The sequence below is a fragment of the Mobula birostris genome, chromosome 10, assembly GCF_030028105.1.
Source record: "Mobula birostris isolate sMobBir1 chromosome 10, sMobBir1.hap1, whole genome shotgun sequence".
NCBI lineage: Eukaryota > Metazoa > Chordata > Chondrichthyes > Myliobatiformes > Myliobatidae > Mobula > Mobula birostris.
The window spans coordinates 13,084,638-13,100,093 of NC_092379.1; positions in this window are offsets into that span (position 1 = coordinate 13,084,638).

Below are 15,456 nucleotides of genomic sequence, written 5' to 3' on the forward strand. Positions count from 1 at the left end.
AGCTGACTGTGCCGTGGGAGGAAGAATGGCCCACGAGAGAAAGGTCTTGAAGTACCAGCCCTTAGTGCAGGAGTGTAAAGACAAGGGATGGCAGGCATGGTTGTTCCCTGTGGAGATCGGCTGCAGAGGTTTCCCAGCCAAATCAGCATGGCGGTTGTTGTCAGATCTGGGCCTGGACGAAAGGTGCAAAAAACAAGCAGCTCGTAGGATGGGGGAAGAGGCAGAACGAGCCTCTTGTTGGATTTGGAGTAGGCGAGAGGAGGGGAGCTGGAAGCCAGGAGCAGACGGGCAGTGATTTGGCCACCACTGCCGGCCCACCAACTGGAGAGTGTCGTGGTTAAGGGTCGAAACACTCGGTGAAGGTTGGGAACCACCTGATGACATCTGCTCCTGGCTGAAGGCTATGGTTACCTTATAAGGTAACTGGAGAAAGCACCCAACCAGGTGTATGTAACAAGAAATATGTCAGATATTTTGGAAAAGGCATAAATTCTAATGTTTAAGAACTCCCATTCCTTAAATCACAGATGTTTGTCTTGTAATTCCACACTGTCAACAACAGAGATAAATATTCCATCTTTATAAACATCAGTGAATGTTTTTGGCTAGTATTCCATGCCTTAATGTTCCCCACCTCCTCTTGAGGGGGTGATACTGCATTCAATATGCATTGGCAGTTATAGACCTGCATACCCTGAGGAAAGTATGTTCAACTAACTGAAGATTGTCAGCCTGCAGTCATTTGAAGAATCTATTTCCATTCATGGCAAGCACAAGCACACTGGGTTGTTGTGGAAACCCGTCTCATTAACTAACATTGATCAAGGAAGGGAATCTGCCCACATTACTCGGTCTTCCTTACCGGTGACTTTAGATCTGCCAATCGGCTTTACCCTTAGATGCCTCCTCGACTCAGGATGGGCCATAGCTGCAGGAATTGTCAATAATATCCACTTCCTGTGATCAATTTTTTTTAAAAAAAGACTCTTGTCGTCAGATTGTTGCGAACAGCTGTTGCCACGTGGGAGTGGAGAGTGTTGGAAGTTTGGGCTGATTCATCAGGCAAAATGATAGCCAGACCCTTTCAGAATCAAATGACCACAGATGTTGATGCTGCTGTGGGCACGTGGCCAAGTGGTTAAGGCATTCGACTAGCGACTTGAAGGTCATAAGTTCAAGCCCCAGCCGCGGCAGCGTGTTGTGTCTTTGAGCAAGGCACTTAATCACACACTGCTCTGCGACGACACTGGTGCCAAGCTGTATGGGTCCTAATGCCCTTCCCTTGGACAACATCGGTGTCGTGGAGAGGGGAAACTTGCAGCATGGGCAACTGCCGGTCTTCCATACAACCTTGCCCAGGCCTGCGCCCTGGAGAGTGAAGACTTTCCAGGCGCAGATCCATGGTCTCGCAAGACTAACAGATGCCTTTACGTGGGGTGGAAGGGGAGGGTGGGGAGTGCATCTGCTGACACAGGGTTATAAACTCACAATTTTATTAGTCATACTAATGACAACACTAAAATTACCTTTTGGATTATGGTGGCGGGACTGAAGATGGGCGACAGCATACTGGCGGCTTTCAAAGCAAGAAATACAACTGAATACTCTGTTACTAACACTTTTTCTGTGGAAAATGGCGGTAAACAGTCACTGCAAAAGGGCAAGGAAGGCGAGGCTGATCCGAGGGTCGAGGTGTATGGTTGTGAGTCTGAATCGGAGTGAGGTCAAGGCATGTTTGTGGAGAAGTGGCCAAGGCATGTTTGACATGGAGTTAAGGCAGAGACGGAGTTGGAGCGAGCGCGGGGCCCATCCGTCTGAACTGGGTGCCAGGTTGGATCCATCTGAGCTCTGGGCCAATTTGGGGAGGGCGTGTTTGGGCTGGAGCAGAGGGCCCAGGCCCAGAGCGGATCACTGCAGTGGTGCCCAGGTCCTAGTGCGGGGGACGACCTGGTGTTTAGCCAATTTAAACACTGGGCCAGATGGACTGAAAAGGTAGGGTTTCAGGACCGGAGGCGCGTGTCAGGCCGATACTGCTTGCCCTTTCGCGAGCGTCACTCTGCTCTCCACAGCGCTGAGGTTTCTCTCTCTCTGTACGTCTTTCTTTGAATTCTCTTCTTTTGCTTTTTTTGTTTGGTGCTGCCCGTAATGAGATGAATCACAAGGTTGTATAGTTTATACATACTTTGATTATAAATGTACTTTGAATTCGTCATTGGCAACCGTCTTTTAGTGTAAAACGTACCCCTCAGTCTTGCAATCCAAGGATTGATGGTGATTGGGAAAAATATAGACCTTTACCACACTAAACGTTATAGATAACAAAACACGCTATCAATTTTAATACAATGATGTCTACAGTGACCACCAACCAAACTACCTTCTAATCTGATCTTGTACTTTGCCAACAGTAACCCAATAGTCAACACCAGCAGCTGAGAGTTCATGGCACTGATTGCTCCAGGCTCCGATTCTCCGGAGTACGGATAGCTGGTGTGGTCCCTTTAAATATTCTGGCCTGCTCTGCAACTTGGCGGCCATGTTTTGGCGCCAGGATTGGGATATTTAAAGAGCACCTGAACTCGGGTTCGGGGCTCAATTGTCAGCTCACCTTTGGTTCGGTCTGCGATTGTGTTTAGGATTTCTATCTCGTTTGGATTCTTGTCTGGTCTCGCCAGGTTCTCGTCTAGCATCGAGTCAAGGGCCCTGCTCCTGTCTATGGCTCATATCTAGTCCTGGATACCCCAGCACTTGGCCCTTTCCATCCTTGCATTTGTTTCTCATCACAGAAATAGCTTTTCCTTCATGACCGCCTGCTCTTGGCAAGGTGATGGTCCTGGAGACATCTCTACACCTCATATATCAACATTCCCACATTCCACAGGCCCAGACTTCTGAGGAGACAAAACCGGGTGTTACAGTCGACGGAAAATGAAACTGATAGTCCATTGTTGGGTTGAAAGGCAGATATCTATGAAGGGTTAGTGAGTGGAGTGCAGATAAAGGTATTCCACTTGCTGATGGTAGTCAGACTGGAGAAAGGCCCTCGGCCCACTAAGTTCACAGCGACCATAACACATCCTACCTTATTCCAACTACGTTTGCCTCAGTTCCCCAATTCCATAACTCCCTTACAGATTAGAGGCAATTTACAGTGGCCAATTAACCTACTGACCCATTGCTATCTTTTGGGATGTGGGAGGAAATCAGAGCATCTCGGGGGAACTCACATAAACTCCACACGGACGGCAAAAGTACGAGAAAATCTGCTGCTGTTGGGAATCCAGTGCAACATGCACAAAATGCTGGAGGAACTCAGCAGGCCAGGCAGCATCGATGGGAAACAGTAAACAGTTGACGTTTTGGGCCGAGACCCTTCATCGGGGGGAGGAGAAGATGGCATCCCGGCGCAGCGCGCGCGGCCTCTCTGGTGAATGATAGCTGTATTTGTCAAGTAGGATGCCGTGCACAATCCTGATTTGATGGAGACAGACGTGAGAAGCACAGAGGAACATCTGGAGAAACTTCTGAAATGCCAGCTTCGCTGCCGCTGCTACTGTGCAATCGAGAATCTCCGGAGGGAAGGCCCTGAATCCTCGGCTTTGCCTATTGCCTGTTGCTTGGTGGCCGGGGTCGAAGCGCCCAGCAGAGATGGTGCTCGGTGCTCGATGTCGGAGGGCTGGTCAGAGGCTTGAAGCTTTTGGATGGACTCAAGAGTCGGCTATGTTCGGGTGCTTCCAGGGTGCTGCATCGGGAAGTTTGCGGTGCCGAAGGTTCATGACAGAGAGAGTTTTCTTCCTTCTACCGTCTGCGTGAGATAATAGGACTTTTGAGACTTTGAGTCTTTTTTTTTTACCGTCCCCATGGTCTGTTCTTTATCAAATTATGGTATTGCTTTGCACTGTTGTAACTATATGTTATAATTATGTGGTTTTTGTCAGTTTTTTAGTCTTGGTCTGTCTTGTGTTTCTGTGATATCATACTGGAGGAACATTGTATCATTTCTTAATGCATGCATTACTAAATGACAATAAACGAGGACTGTGTGTCCTCATAATCTAATCTAATCTAATCAGGACCTAATAAAAGGTCTTGGCCCGAAACGGCAACTGCTTGTTCTTCTCCATAGATGCTGCCTAGCCTGCTGAGTTCCTCCAGCATTTTGGGTGTGCCACAGGGACAGCAGTTGAGGTCAGGATCTAGCTGGAGTTGTGAGGCAGTCACAGTAATAGTTGCCTCACTGCATTGCCCAATGTGCTGAAGCTTCTGAATTAATATCTCCTTTGGAGATACGGTATTGTGCAGAAGTCTTAGCCTGAGACTTTTGCACAGTGGCGCATTTGTCACCATGGAGCGAAGGGCAGTCTGGCAGGAGCAAAGATTATTGGGAATGGTGAGGTTGGTGTGCTACAGGAGGGGTGTGGGACAGGTAGCAAAAATAGAGTGCCAGGGATTGGTGACGGGAGGCAAGTTCAGACACACCCAGCCCTGAGACACCGGGCAAGATCATTTGATTCCAAACAATTGGAGGGAGGGAGGAGAAGATGGCGGCGCAACGCAGCATGCGCGGCCGTTCCAAATGAATATCGTATATGTTAACTAGGATGCCGTGCACAATCCAGATTTGATGGAGACAGCCGTGAGAAGCATGGAGGAACACCTGGAGTAACTTCTGAGATGCCCACTTCGCTGCCGCTGCTACCGTGCAATCGAGAATCTCTGGAGGGGAAGACCCCAAATCCTTGGCTTTGCCTATAGCCTGTTGCCAGGGCTGGGGTCGAAGCGTTTGGTGCTCGGTGTCGGAGAGCTAGTCGGAGGCTTGGAGTTTCCGGACGGACTCGGAGTCGGACTGTGGTCGGATGCTTCTGGGATGCTGCATCGGCAAGCTGGCGGCGCTGGAGGTTCACCGTCTGCATGAGATGATGGCACTTTCGAGAGACTTTGAGACTTTTACCGTGCCATGGTCTGTTCTTATCAAATTACGGTATTGCTTTGCACTGTTGTAACTATATGTTATAATTATGTGGTTTTTGTTAGATTTTAAGTCGGTTTGTCATGTGTTTCTGTGATATCATTCTGGAAAAACATTGCATCATTTCTTAATGCATGCATTACTAAATGACAATAAGAGAGGACTGCTTGTCCTCATAATCTAATCTAATCTAATTAGTTTTATTGTTCATTACAGATGTCTCTCTGGTGCTTCCCACTTGCTCCCCTCTCCCTTCCCCTTTTCCCAACCATGATTCCCCCTCCCTGCCCCCTTCCCACTCTCAGTCCACAATAGAGACCCATATCAAGTTTATCATCACTCACATATGTCATGAAATTTGATTTTTTTGGCACCCAGTACAGTGCAATCCATGAAATTTCTACAGTACTGAGCAAAAGTCTTAGGCATCCTTGCTATATAAGTATGTGCTGAAGACTTTGCCACTGTATTATAAATGGCAAATCGTATCTTGTATAACTAGACCACACAGATAATTGAACAAAGCTCAGGAGAGCAATGAAATTGTTCCTGTGCGTGTGGCATGGACTCTGAAAAATTAATGAAATGCCGGATAATAAATCTGTGAGCAAAATTAAATCCCACGAGATTAAAGAGCAGTGTAGATATAAAACTAAGGAACAAGAAGCAAAAAATAATGGCAAGCAGTTATATTTTTTTACATTGGGAAGAAGTGTGAAGTGACCATGCCAGGATTGGTAATACTGCTACCAATAATATTCACATAATATTCCAGACTTGCGATCAAGTTTTGCAAGGGATACAGAACTTGTAAATGCAGAACAGACTCTAGAGTTTACAAAGAATGGTGCCAAAAACAAAATAACATCCAGTGAGTGGCTGTTCCGTGAGCGAAAACATCTTGTTAAATCCACTGGCTGGATTTTTTTTTTTTTGTTTTTGGCACCATTCTTTGTAAACTCCAGAGTCTGTTGTGTATAAAACTCCCAGGAGATCAGCAGTTTCTGAGATACTCAGATCACCCTGTGCAGCACCTAATTAATTAGCTTGTTTATTTCGGCTTTTTTCTTAAAGAGGTGCCAGACGCACTCCGGCACGCTCCGGCTAGCACTGCACCCCCTGGATATGAGTAGAAGACAGGGGATTGAGGCAGAGAGGGAAATAGACCAGCCATGATGAATTGGCAGAGCAGACTCAATGGGCCAAATGGCCTAATTCTGCTCCAATATCTTATGGTTATGCCCTTATGGTCTTCCACCCTGTTCAAGCTCCCTTCTCCCCTCTCCTATCAGGCAGAAGCCTGAGGCATAAAGTACCAAAATCAAGGACAGCTTCGATCCCGCTCTTAACAGACTCTCCTAAGAGAAAATATGAACCTCTTGAATGCTTGCCCTTCCAATCCACCTCATTGTAGGTGGATTGGAAAATAAAACATAAAATAAAAAAATAAAAAATAAAAATAAAAAATAAAAAATAACAAATAATACACTTTATTTGTTTACCTGCACGGCCCTTTTCTGTATCTGAAACATTACATTCTGCACTCTGATTTCTTTGTACCACCCTGACGTACAGTGCATATTCCGTCTGGATGGTATATGAAACAAAATCTTTGCACTGCATCCCAATATATATATAGTAATATGTCGATGCAGTGCAAAAGATTTTGTTGGAATGTCACGGTCGCGTAGTGGTCAGCACAACGCCTTGCAGTACAGGCGACCTGGGTTCAATTCCCGCTGCTGCCTGTAAAGGGTTTCTACATTCTCTCTGTGACCATGTGGGTTTCCTCTGGGTGCTCCGGTTTCCTCCCACCGTCCAAAGACGTACCGACTGGTGTGGTAATTAGACATTGCAAATTGCCTCCCATTGATCAGGCTCAGATTAAATTGGGGTATTGCCGGCCAGCACAGCTCAAGGGGCCAGAAGGGCCTATTCTATGTTGTATCTCAAAAATTAAAACAATAAATTACATACCAAGACCAATATAGATCAATGTGAGGAGAGCACTTGGAAAACTTGATCCATGACTTTACTAGCAACACACATCAAAGTTGCTGGTGAACGCAGCAGGCCAGGCAGCATCTCTAGGAAGAGGTGCAGTCGACGTTTGGGGCCGAGACTCTTCGTCAGGACTAACTGAAGGAAGAGTTAGTAAGAGATTTGGAAGTGGGAGGGGGAGGGGGAGATCCAAAATGATAGGAGAAGACAGGAGGGGGAAGGATGGAGCCAAGAGCTGGACAGGTGATTGGCAAAAGGGATATGAGAGGATCATGGGACAGGAGGGCTAGGGAGAAGGAAAAGGGCGGGGGGGAACCCAAAGGATGGGCAAGAGGTATATTCAGAGGGACAGAGGGAGAAAAAGGAGAGTGAGAGAAAGAATGTGTGTATAAAATAAATAACGGATGGGTTATGAGGGGGAGGTGGGGCATTAGCGGAAGTTAGAGAAGTCGATGTTGATGCCATCAGATTGGAGGCTACCCAGACGGAATATAAGGTGTTGTTCCTCCAACCTGAGTGTGGCTTCATCTTTACAGTGGAGGAGGCCGTGGATAGGCATGTCAGAATGGGAATAGGATGTGAAATTAAAATGTGTGGCCACTGGGAGATCCTGCTTTCTCTGGCGGACAGAGTGTAGGTGTTCGGCCACTGGGAGATCCTGCGTTCACCAGCAACTTTGATGTGTGTTGCTTGAATTTCCAGCATCTGCAGAATCCCTGTTGTTTCCATGACTTTACTAACAAGGAATAAAGCACACAGGAAGTCATACTGGAGCACTACAGCGCTGATAAAGCCACGCTCGGTATTGTGTTTAGAAATAAATGCATCTCTTCACGTGTAGATGTTTAAACATAGCCTTGCTGTCCACAATGTGTATTTATATGCTTGTCTTTGGTAAGAACAGCAACTCCGCCCCTCCTCCTGCCTGCTAATGACCTACCTTCAGTGAGGAGGAAAACAGATGGAACATGCCCAGAGACAGAGTGAGTTGCAGTGCAAAAGTACACTCAGTAGGTACCTGATAAAGTGGCCCCTGAACGTATTTCTCTGTGTTTGTCAGCTTCTGCTGCTGTAGTCCATCAACTTCAAGGTTCAACATGTTGTGTGTTCAGGGATGCTCTTCTGCACACCACTGTTGTAATGCATAGTTATTTGAGTTGCTGCCACCTTCCTGTCAGTCTGGCCATTTTCCTCTGACGTCTGGCATTTTTGCCCACAGAACAGCTGCTCACTGGATGTGTTTTCGTTTTCCGCACCATTCTCTGTAGACTCTGGAGACTGCTGTGCGTGAAAATCCCAGGATATCAGCAGTTTCTGAGATACTCAAACCACCCCATCTAGCACCAACAATCATTCTACAGTCAGAGTCACGTAAATCACATTTCATCCCCATTCTGATGTTTGGTCTGAACAACACCTGAGCCTCTTGACCATGTCTGCATGCTTTTATGCATTGAGTTGCTGCCTCGTGATTGACTGATTAGCTATTTGCATTAATGAGCAGATATACAGGTGTCCTTAATAAGTGGCCACTGAGTGTATTTGAGAGAAAAGTGGAAAGGATATTTATTCTTTTCAAAACTTTTCAAAAAATTAAAATCTGTCTTGTAGTTGATGAGTACACCACATGCACACACGCACTGCACGTGGACACACACACACACACACACTTGTGCACGGATAGGCTCAGAATCAATTACACTTTAGACAACAGGTTGCTGCGGACCTTGGGATTAAATGCCGGGCTCAGTTTGCTTGAAGGGTTGCTTTCTGTTGCCTGGTAATTAAGTGATCCTTAGTGTGCGGTAACTGATTTTTTTTCGGCATTGCTTGTGATAAAGAACTGATGTGCTGTTCCTATGGCAACCTTCTTCACAAAGATTTTGGGGATTTATCTGTTTGAGGTCTTCTTGAACCCACCACCATCCCTCTGAGAGCAGCCATCCATAGTGGCCACACATTGTAATTCCACGTCCCATTCCCATTCTGACATGTCTATCCACGGCCTCCTCTACCGTCAGGATGAAGCCACACTCAGGTTGGAGGAACACCTTATATTCCGTCTGGGTAGCCTCCAACCTGATGGCATGAACATTGACTTCTCTAACTTCTGCTAATGCCCCACCTCCCCCTCGTACCCCATATGTTATTTATTTTTATACACACATTCTTTCTCTCTCCTTTTTCTCCCTCTATCCCTCTGACTATACCCCTTGCCCGTCCTCTGGTTCCTCCTCCCCCTTTCCTTCTCCCTGGGCATCCTGTCCCATGATCCTCTCATATCCCTTTTGCCAATCCCCTGTCCAGCTCTTGGCTCCATCTCTCTCCCTCCTGTCTTCTCCTATCATTTTGGATCTCCCCCTCCCCCTCCCACTTTCAAATCTCTTACTCACTCTTCCTTCAGTTAGTCCTGACGAAGGGTCTCGGCCTGAAACGTCGACTGCACCTCTTCCTAGAGATGCTGCCTGGCCTGCTGCGTTCACCAGCAACTTTTATGTGTGTTGCTTGAATTTCCAGCATCTGCAGAATTCCTGTTGTTTATGTTTATGACTATGACTATGTTGTCATTACACACCATGAGCCTTTGGAAGATCCTCCATATTTTCTGGCCAAGAAAGATCTCCTACCATGCCCTACTCCTTCTGTGTCATCAAGAGGACATGGCCACAATCATCATGAGGAGCTGCTGGAGAAGGATTACACATGTGCTGAGAAGGGCAGAGGAAACATGGGAGACTGCAAACAACTTGGTGCCGTATTGTAGAGGCAGAAATGAGGACCTTGAACCACAACCTGGGGCGCAATAGGGAAGATGGCCAAGGACTGACCAAGATGGAGGTTCTTTATTGCCGCCCTAAATGCCAGTTGCATAACGGGCAATAAGCATTGCTAACATTTAGCAGATTCATTTGGATATCTTATGGAGCTTCCTTTGGCTGCAGTAGATTACTGTCACCTTGTTGTTTTTTGTTTCAGCTTAATGAGGAGAGCTTTATTGTGATTTTGACCTCATTATAAATTTATGCTGTGAAATTCTGATTTTTTTTTTTGTTGCTATTTTGTGTGTGTTTGATCCGGGCGGACTGGCTCTGTGACCTGTGGTTAATGAACAACACAGTGCTAGATTGAACTGAACTGAAATGAAACTGAACTTTCCTGCACTGTTTCCCCTATTTTTTTTTTTTTTGCCATTTACGAGGGGTGATTGATAAGTTCGTGGCATAAGGTAGAAGGAGATGAGTTATTAACTTCAAACTTTCTGCATTTTCACTCAAAGAGTTGAACTGCACGTGCATGTAACAAGAGCTGTATAACTCATCTCCTACCTTAGGCTACGAACATCAATCACCCTTGCTGTGGACCACCTGGAGGTCCAAGGCGCTCTCATTACATGCACGTGCAGTTCAACTCTTTGAGTGATAACTCAGAAAGTTTGAAGTTAATATCTCATCGCCTTCTACCTTAACCATGAATTTATCAATCACCCCTGCTGTGGATCACTTCTACAAAGAAGGGATCTGTATGCTCCATGACCACTGGACTAAGTGTGTACATATAGGAGGGGACCATGTGGAAAAATAAATGTGTTAGGTTTTCTAAAAAACCTGGGAGGTCATTCCTGCCTGTGGCCATCAAACTTTACAACTTCTCCCTTGGAGGGTCGGACACCCTGAGCCAATAGGCTGGTCCTGGACTTATTTCCCGGCATAATTTACATATTACTATTTAACTATTTATGGTTTTATTACTATTTAATTATTTATGGTGCAACTGTAACAAAAACCAATTTCCCCCGGGATCAATAAAGTATGACTATGACTATGACTAAAATTGACTCCTTCTACCTTAGGCCATGAATTTATCAATCACCCCTGCTGTGGACCACTTCTACAAAGAAGGGATCTGTATGCTCCACGACCACTGGACTAAGTGTGTACATGTAGGAGGGGACTATGTTGAAAAATAAATGTGCTAGGTTTTCTAAAATTGACTCCTTCTACCTTAGGCCATGAACTTATCAATCACTCCTCGTACATGATTTGTTCTTTTTTGGCGCGTTGGGGGTTGATGTTATTCTTTGAACAGGGCTCTTACTTTTCTTTGTTTCGTGGCTATCTGGAGAAGACGAATTTCAGAGTTGTATACTGTGTACATGACAATAAATGTACTTTCTTTGAATCTTTGGAATGTTAAAAGGCATACATCGTACAGAATATTTCACAGGCTGATGAATGAATTAGTGTACTAAGGTTATTTTTTAACCAACAATACTCAGCTTCCAAAATAACAGGGTGATTGGTAAATGAGGAGGACATTCGACTCAACTTAATTGGACACGAATAACTATTGTACATTAGTGTGAGCTTTTATTGCATTTCATGCATTCCATCTGGTTCCTTAAGGTTGTTGGGTCTTTAAGGCTGTTATAGCTGGGGGTGGTAATGGGGACGAGCTCCCACTACCTATTAAATGCTCCCGATGGTGTGCGCCTCAAATAGCCTCCGACAACCAAGTCCAGCTCCTGGAATTCCTGTGTGATTTAGCTACTAAACCCAGAGGAACTGTTTCTACCGACAGGAGGAGGGGCAAAGGTGGGTTACTGGTGCCTTGAAATCAGCTGCTTCAGGCAGACGGGGCTCGTCAGCCGTGGTTGGCAGCTCATCTAGGAGAAAAAAACTCTGATCTCAAACCCCTGCTGCCTTGCGGCCATACAAGTTATGGGGAAGTCTTCAGGTGTAAACCCCAAGGGAAGGTAATCCTGCATTGAGTTCAATGCTGACTGGCAACTCCTATGCACTGCTGGTGCCAAACCGTATCGGTCTGATGTTCCCTTGGGTTTGTCAGGTGTGTGTAGATGCTTACTACAAGGGAAATGGCTTGCTCTCCATATTGTACTGCCCATTTGTGTGTATCTATGCAGCTGGGATGTAACGTTTATTGGTGACCCTGACCAACAGACACCTCTGTCTCTCTAATGCATTCCATCTGATGCAACACATACAGACAGACCATCTTTCTCCTTCTCCAGAAGGTTGCAACCATTCAAGGAAATGGCTCTCCAACACTTCCCCAGGGGCAACTAATGGTGCACAGTAACTGTTATAAATGCAGTATCAGCTGAGAGGATCATCAGGGTTCCTCTTCTACCCATCAGAGATATTTATCAGGAGCGCTGCGTATCCAGGGCTCTGACCATTCTCAATGATCGTTCCCATCCGTCCAACAATCCCTTGACAGTTCGAGTCGCTACCCTCGGAGAGGCCACTGGCTCGAGTCGCTGCCCTTGGAGGCCTGCTGGGCCCTGATATTCTTGGATATGTTATGTTATCAAAATTCTGAGATTTATGGATTGGACAGTTCAAACTAGCTGTAGTTTTTATTGGCCTCTATCAGTTGTAGGTTTTCTTTTGTGTTCTTGTTCACTCTTTCTGGTTGCCGATTGGCAGGCTGGGAGTTTGGCGGTTGATGCTGTTGTTGCTGTTTCTCCATGTGTGTGATCTGTTAGTTTTTGTGCGAGGGAAGGGTTGAGGTCGGGTTGGGGATTTGTGGAATTTTGTTTCCTTTTCTTTTCATTTGGTTGGGGGGTGGTGGATTACAACTAGAGGGCAAGGGGAGGGATTGATCTCCTTCTTTCAACTACTATGATTTTCTGAGTTTTATGGCTATCTGGAGAAGGTAAATCTCAGAGTTGTATTCGACATACATACTTTGAAAATAAAATGAACCTTTGAACCTTTGACCTCCTACCAGCATTAGGACAAGAACTGTCAGGATGGGGAACGGTTTTGTACCACAGGCCGTAAGACTACTGAACTCCCTGCCACCATTTACGTCTCATCATGTGTATAGAACCAGTCGTGTTATACTTTTTACTTTTTAACTTGTGTCATAGTTGTGGTAATATTATTTTATGTGTTTTGTGTGAGTTATATCTACTGTGTTGTACACCTTGGTCTGGAGGAACATTGTTTCGTTTGGTCGTATACATGTGTACAGTTGAATGACCGTGAACAGAGCTTGAATTTGTTTCAAATAAATGTATGTGACATGCATATCTGGTATCTCAAATCAACCAATTATTTTTGTATTATCTATTAATAGGTTAACTTTTCGCACAATTTATTTATTATTTTAAGTTATGACTGTGAATTAGAGAGTATGTCTCTGGGTTTGAGAGACCAGGGCCAAGAACTGGAGGTGGCTTGTCCTGAGTTTGGAAGCCTCTGTGTATGATGGGGTTGGAGGGTGGGAAAGGGGTTTGTTTTGCTTTTGTTGTTGTTGTTGTCGTTGCGGGCTGTCTTGTTTGGTGTTGTGTGTTCTGTTGCGTTGAACATTGTGAGTGTGCAGTGCTGGTGCTGGGATGTGTGGCCACACTTGCGGAATGTCCCCCAGCGCATCCTCGGGTGTGTTGGTGGTTAGCACAAACCGCAATTATTTTTGTAGCACAAAGATGAGATTTTTCAAAGATGAACATTGATCTTTCAAACTTCTGGTAATTGCATCTTCCCCCCTCTTCATCATTCCCATTCCTGTTTTCCTCTCTCACCTCATCTCCTTAACTGCCCATCACCTCCCTTTGGTGTTCGTACCCCTTCCCTTTCTTCCATGATCTTCTACCCTCTCCTATCAGATTCCCCCTTCTCCAGTCAACTTCCGAGCTCTTTCTCCAATCAACTTCCTAGTTCTGTACTTCACCCCTCCCGCTCTCCCGGTTTCACCTATCACCTGCCACCTTGTACTTCTTCCTTCTTGTTCTAAATTCTCATCTTTTTTTTTTCCAGTCCTGATGAAGTGTCTCAGCCCAAAACGTCGACTGTTTACTCTTTTCTATAGATGATGTCTGACCGACTGAGTCCCTCCAGCATCTTGTGTGTGTTACTTCAATTCTTTTTGTAGCTTGTTTAAGCTGTCTCTGTAACTTCCTATTGTGTCAGCAAAATAGCATTGTTGAGGAAGATAAGTATTGGAAGAAGTATTTCAGGTCATCCAACATCCTGGAAAACCAAACCCAAATGCTCCTCATCTCCATGTCTCCTCCTATAATCTAGGAATCTAGGACCATATAATCATGGTATCACCACCAAACGAGGTTTGGCACTTTGGTAGGACCAAACCAGAATAGGTCTTACGCAGTGAGTGGCAGGGCACTGAGTTGTGTGGTAAAACAAAAGGATCTGGGAATACAGGTCCATAATTCATTGAAAGTGACATCACAGGTAGATAGGGTTGTAAAGAAAGTTTTTGGCTCATTGGCCTTCATAAGTCAACGTATTGAATACAGGAGATGAGATTTTATGTTGAAATTGTATAAGTCGTTGGTGAGGTCCAATTTGGAGTATTGTGTGCAGGTTTGTTCACCTAACTACAGGAAAGATATAAGGTTGAAAGAGTACAGAGAAAACTTACAAGGATGTTGCTAGGACTGGAGAACCTGAGTTATAAGGAAAGATCGAACAGGTGGGACTTTATTCCCTGGAAAATAGAAGATTGAGGGAAGATTTGATCGAGGTGTATACAAGATTATGAGTGGTAAATGCAAGCAGGTTTTTTCCACTGGGCTTAGGTGGGACTACAACCAGTGGTCATAGATTAAGGGTGAAAGGTGAAAGGTTTAAGGGGAACATGAGGGGAAACTTCTTCACCCAGAGGGTTGTGAGAATGTGGAATGAGCTGGTGGTGCAAGTGGTGCACTCGAGCTCAATTTCAACGTTTAAGGGAAGTTCGGATAGGTAGGGGTATGGAGGGCTCTGGTCCCGGTACCGGTCAATGGGAGTAGGCAGTTTAAATAGTTTTGGCACAGACTAGATGGGCTGAAGGGCCTGTTTCTATTCTGTAATTTTCTATGACTCTATGAACAATTTGTTGATTTTAATCTTGATAATCTGATTGGTGTCCCAGTATTTTCAATCTCCTGGAGAAGAGAATTATAGATTTCCAAAATACTTGTCTTCCTTTTCTCAAGCATTGTTGTAAAGTTGGCTCAAAGTCCATCTTTTATTGAAGACTGTTTACTGTCTGTGGAAGTCTGTATTGACAGCAACACAAAGACACTCTCTACATCACATTTGTAATCTTGCTCAGGTTACCAATACTTCACACATGATCTACTGTTCATAAATCCTTTTTAAATTTGTTCAGTTGCTGCCTCAGTGTCCCTGATAATATTTTGCAGGAACATCCCCACAGAATCAACTACACAACTTCAATGGAGTGGCAAGGTAGCGTAGTGGTTAGCTCAACACTTTACAGCACAGGTGACCGGGGTTCAATTCCCACCGCTGCCTGTCAGGAGTTTGTACGTTCTCTTCATGACTGCATGGGTTTCCTCCAGGTGCTCTGGTTTCCTCCCACAGTCCAAAAATTTACTGGATGGTAAGATAATTGGTCATCGTAAATTGTCCCTCCGCTAGCCTGCAGGACACCCAAGGTGTCACATCTGTTTAGCCCCCACCTCCCCCCCAAATCAGGGTCATGTGAAGATGTGG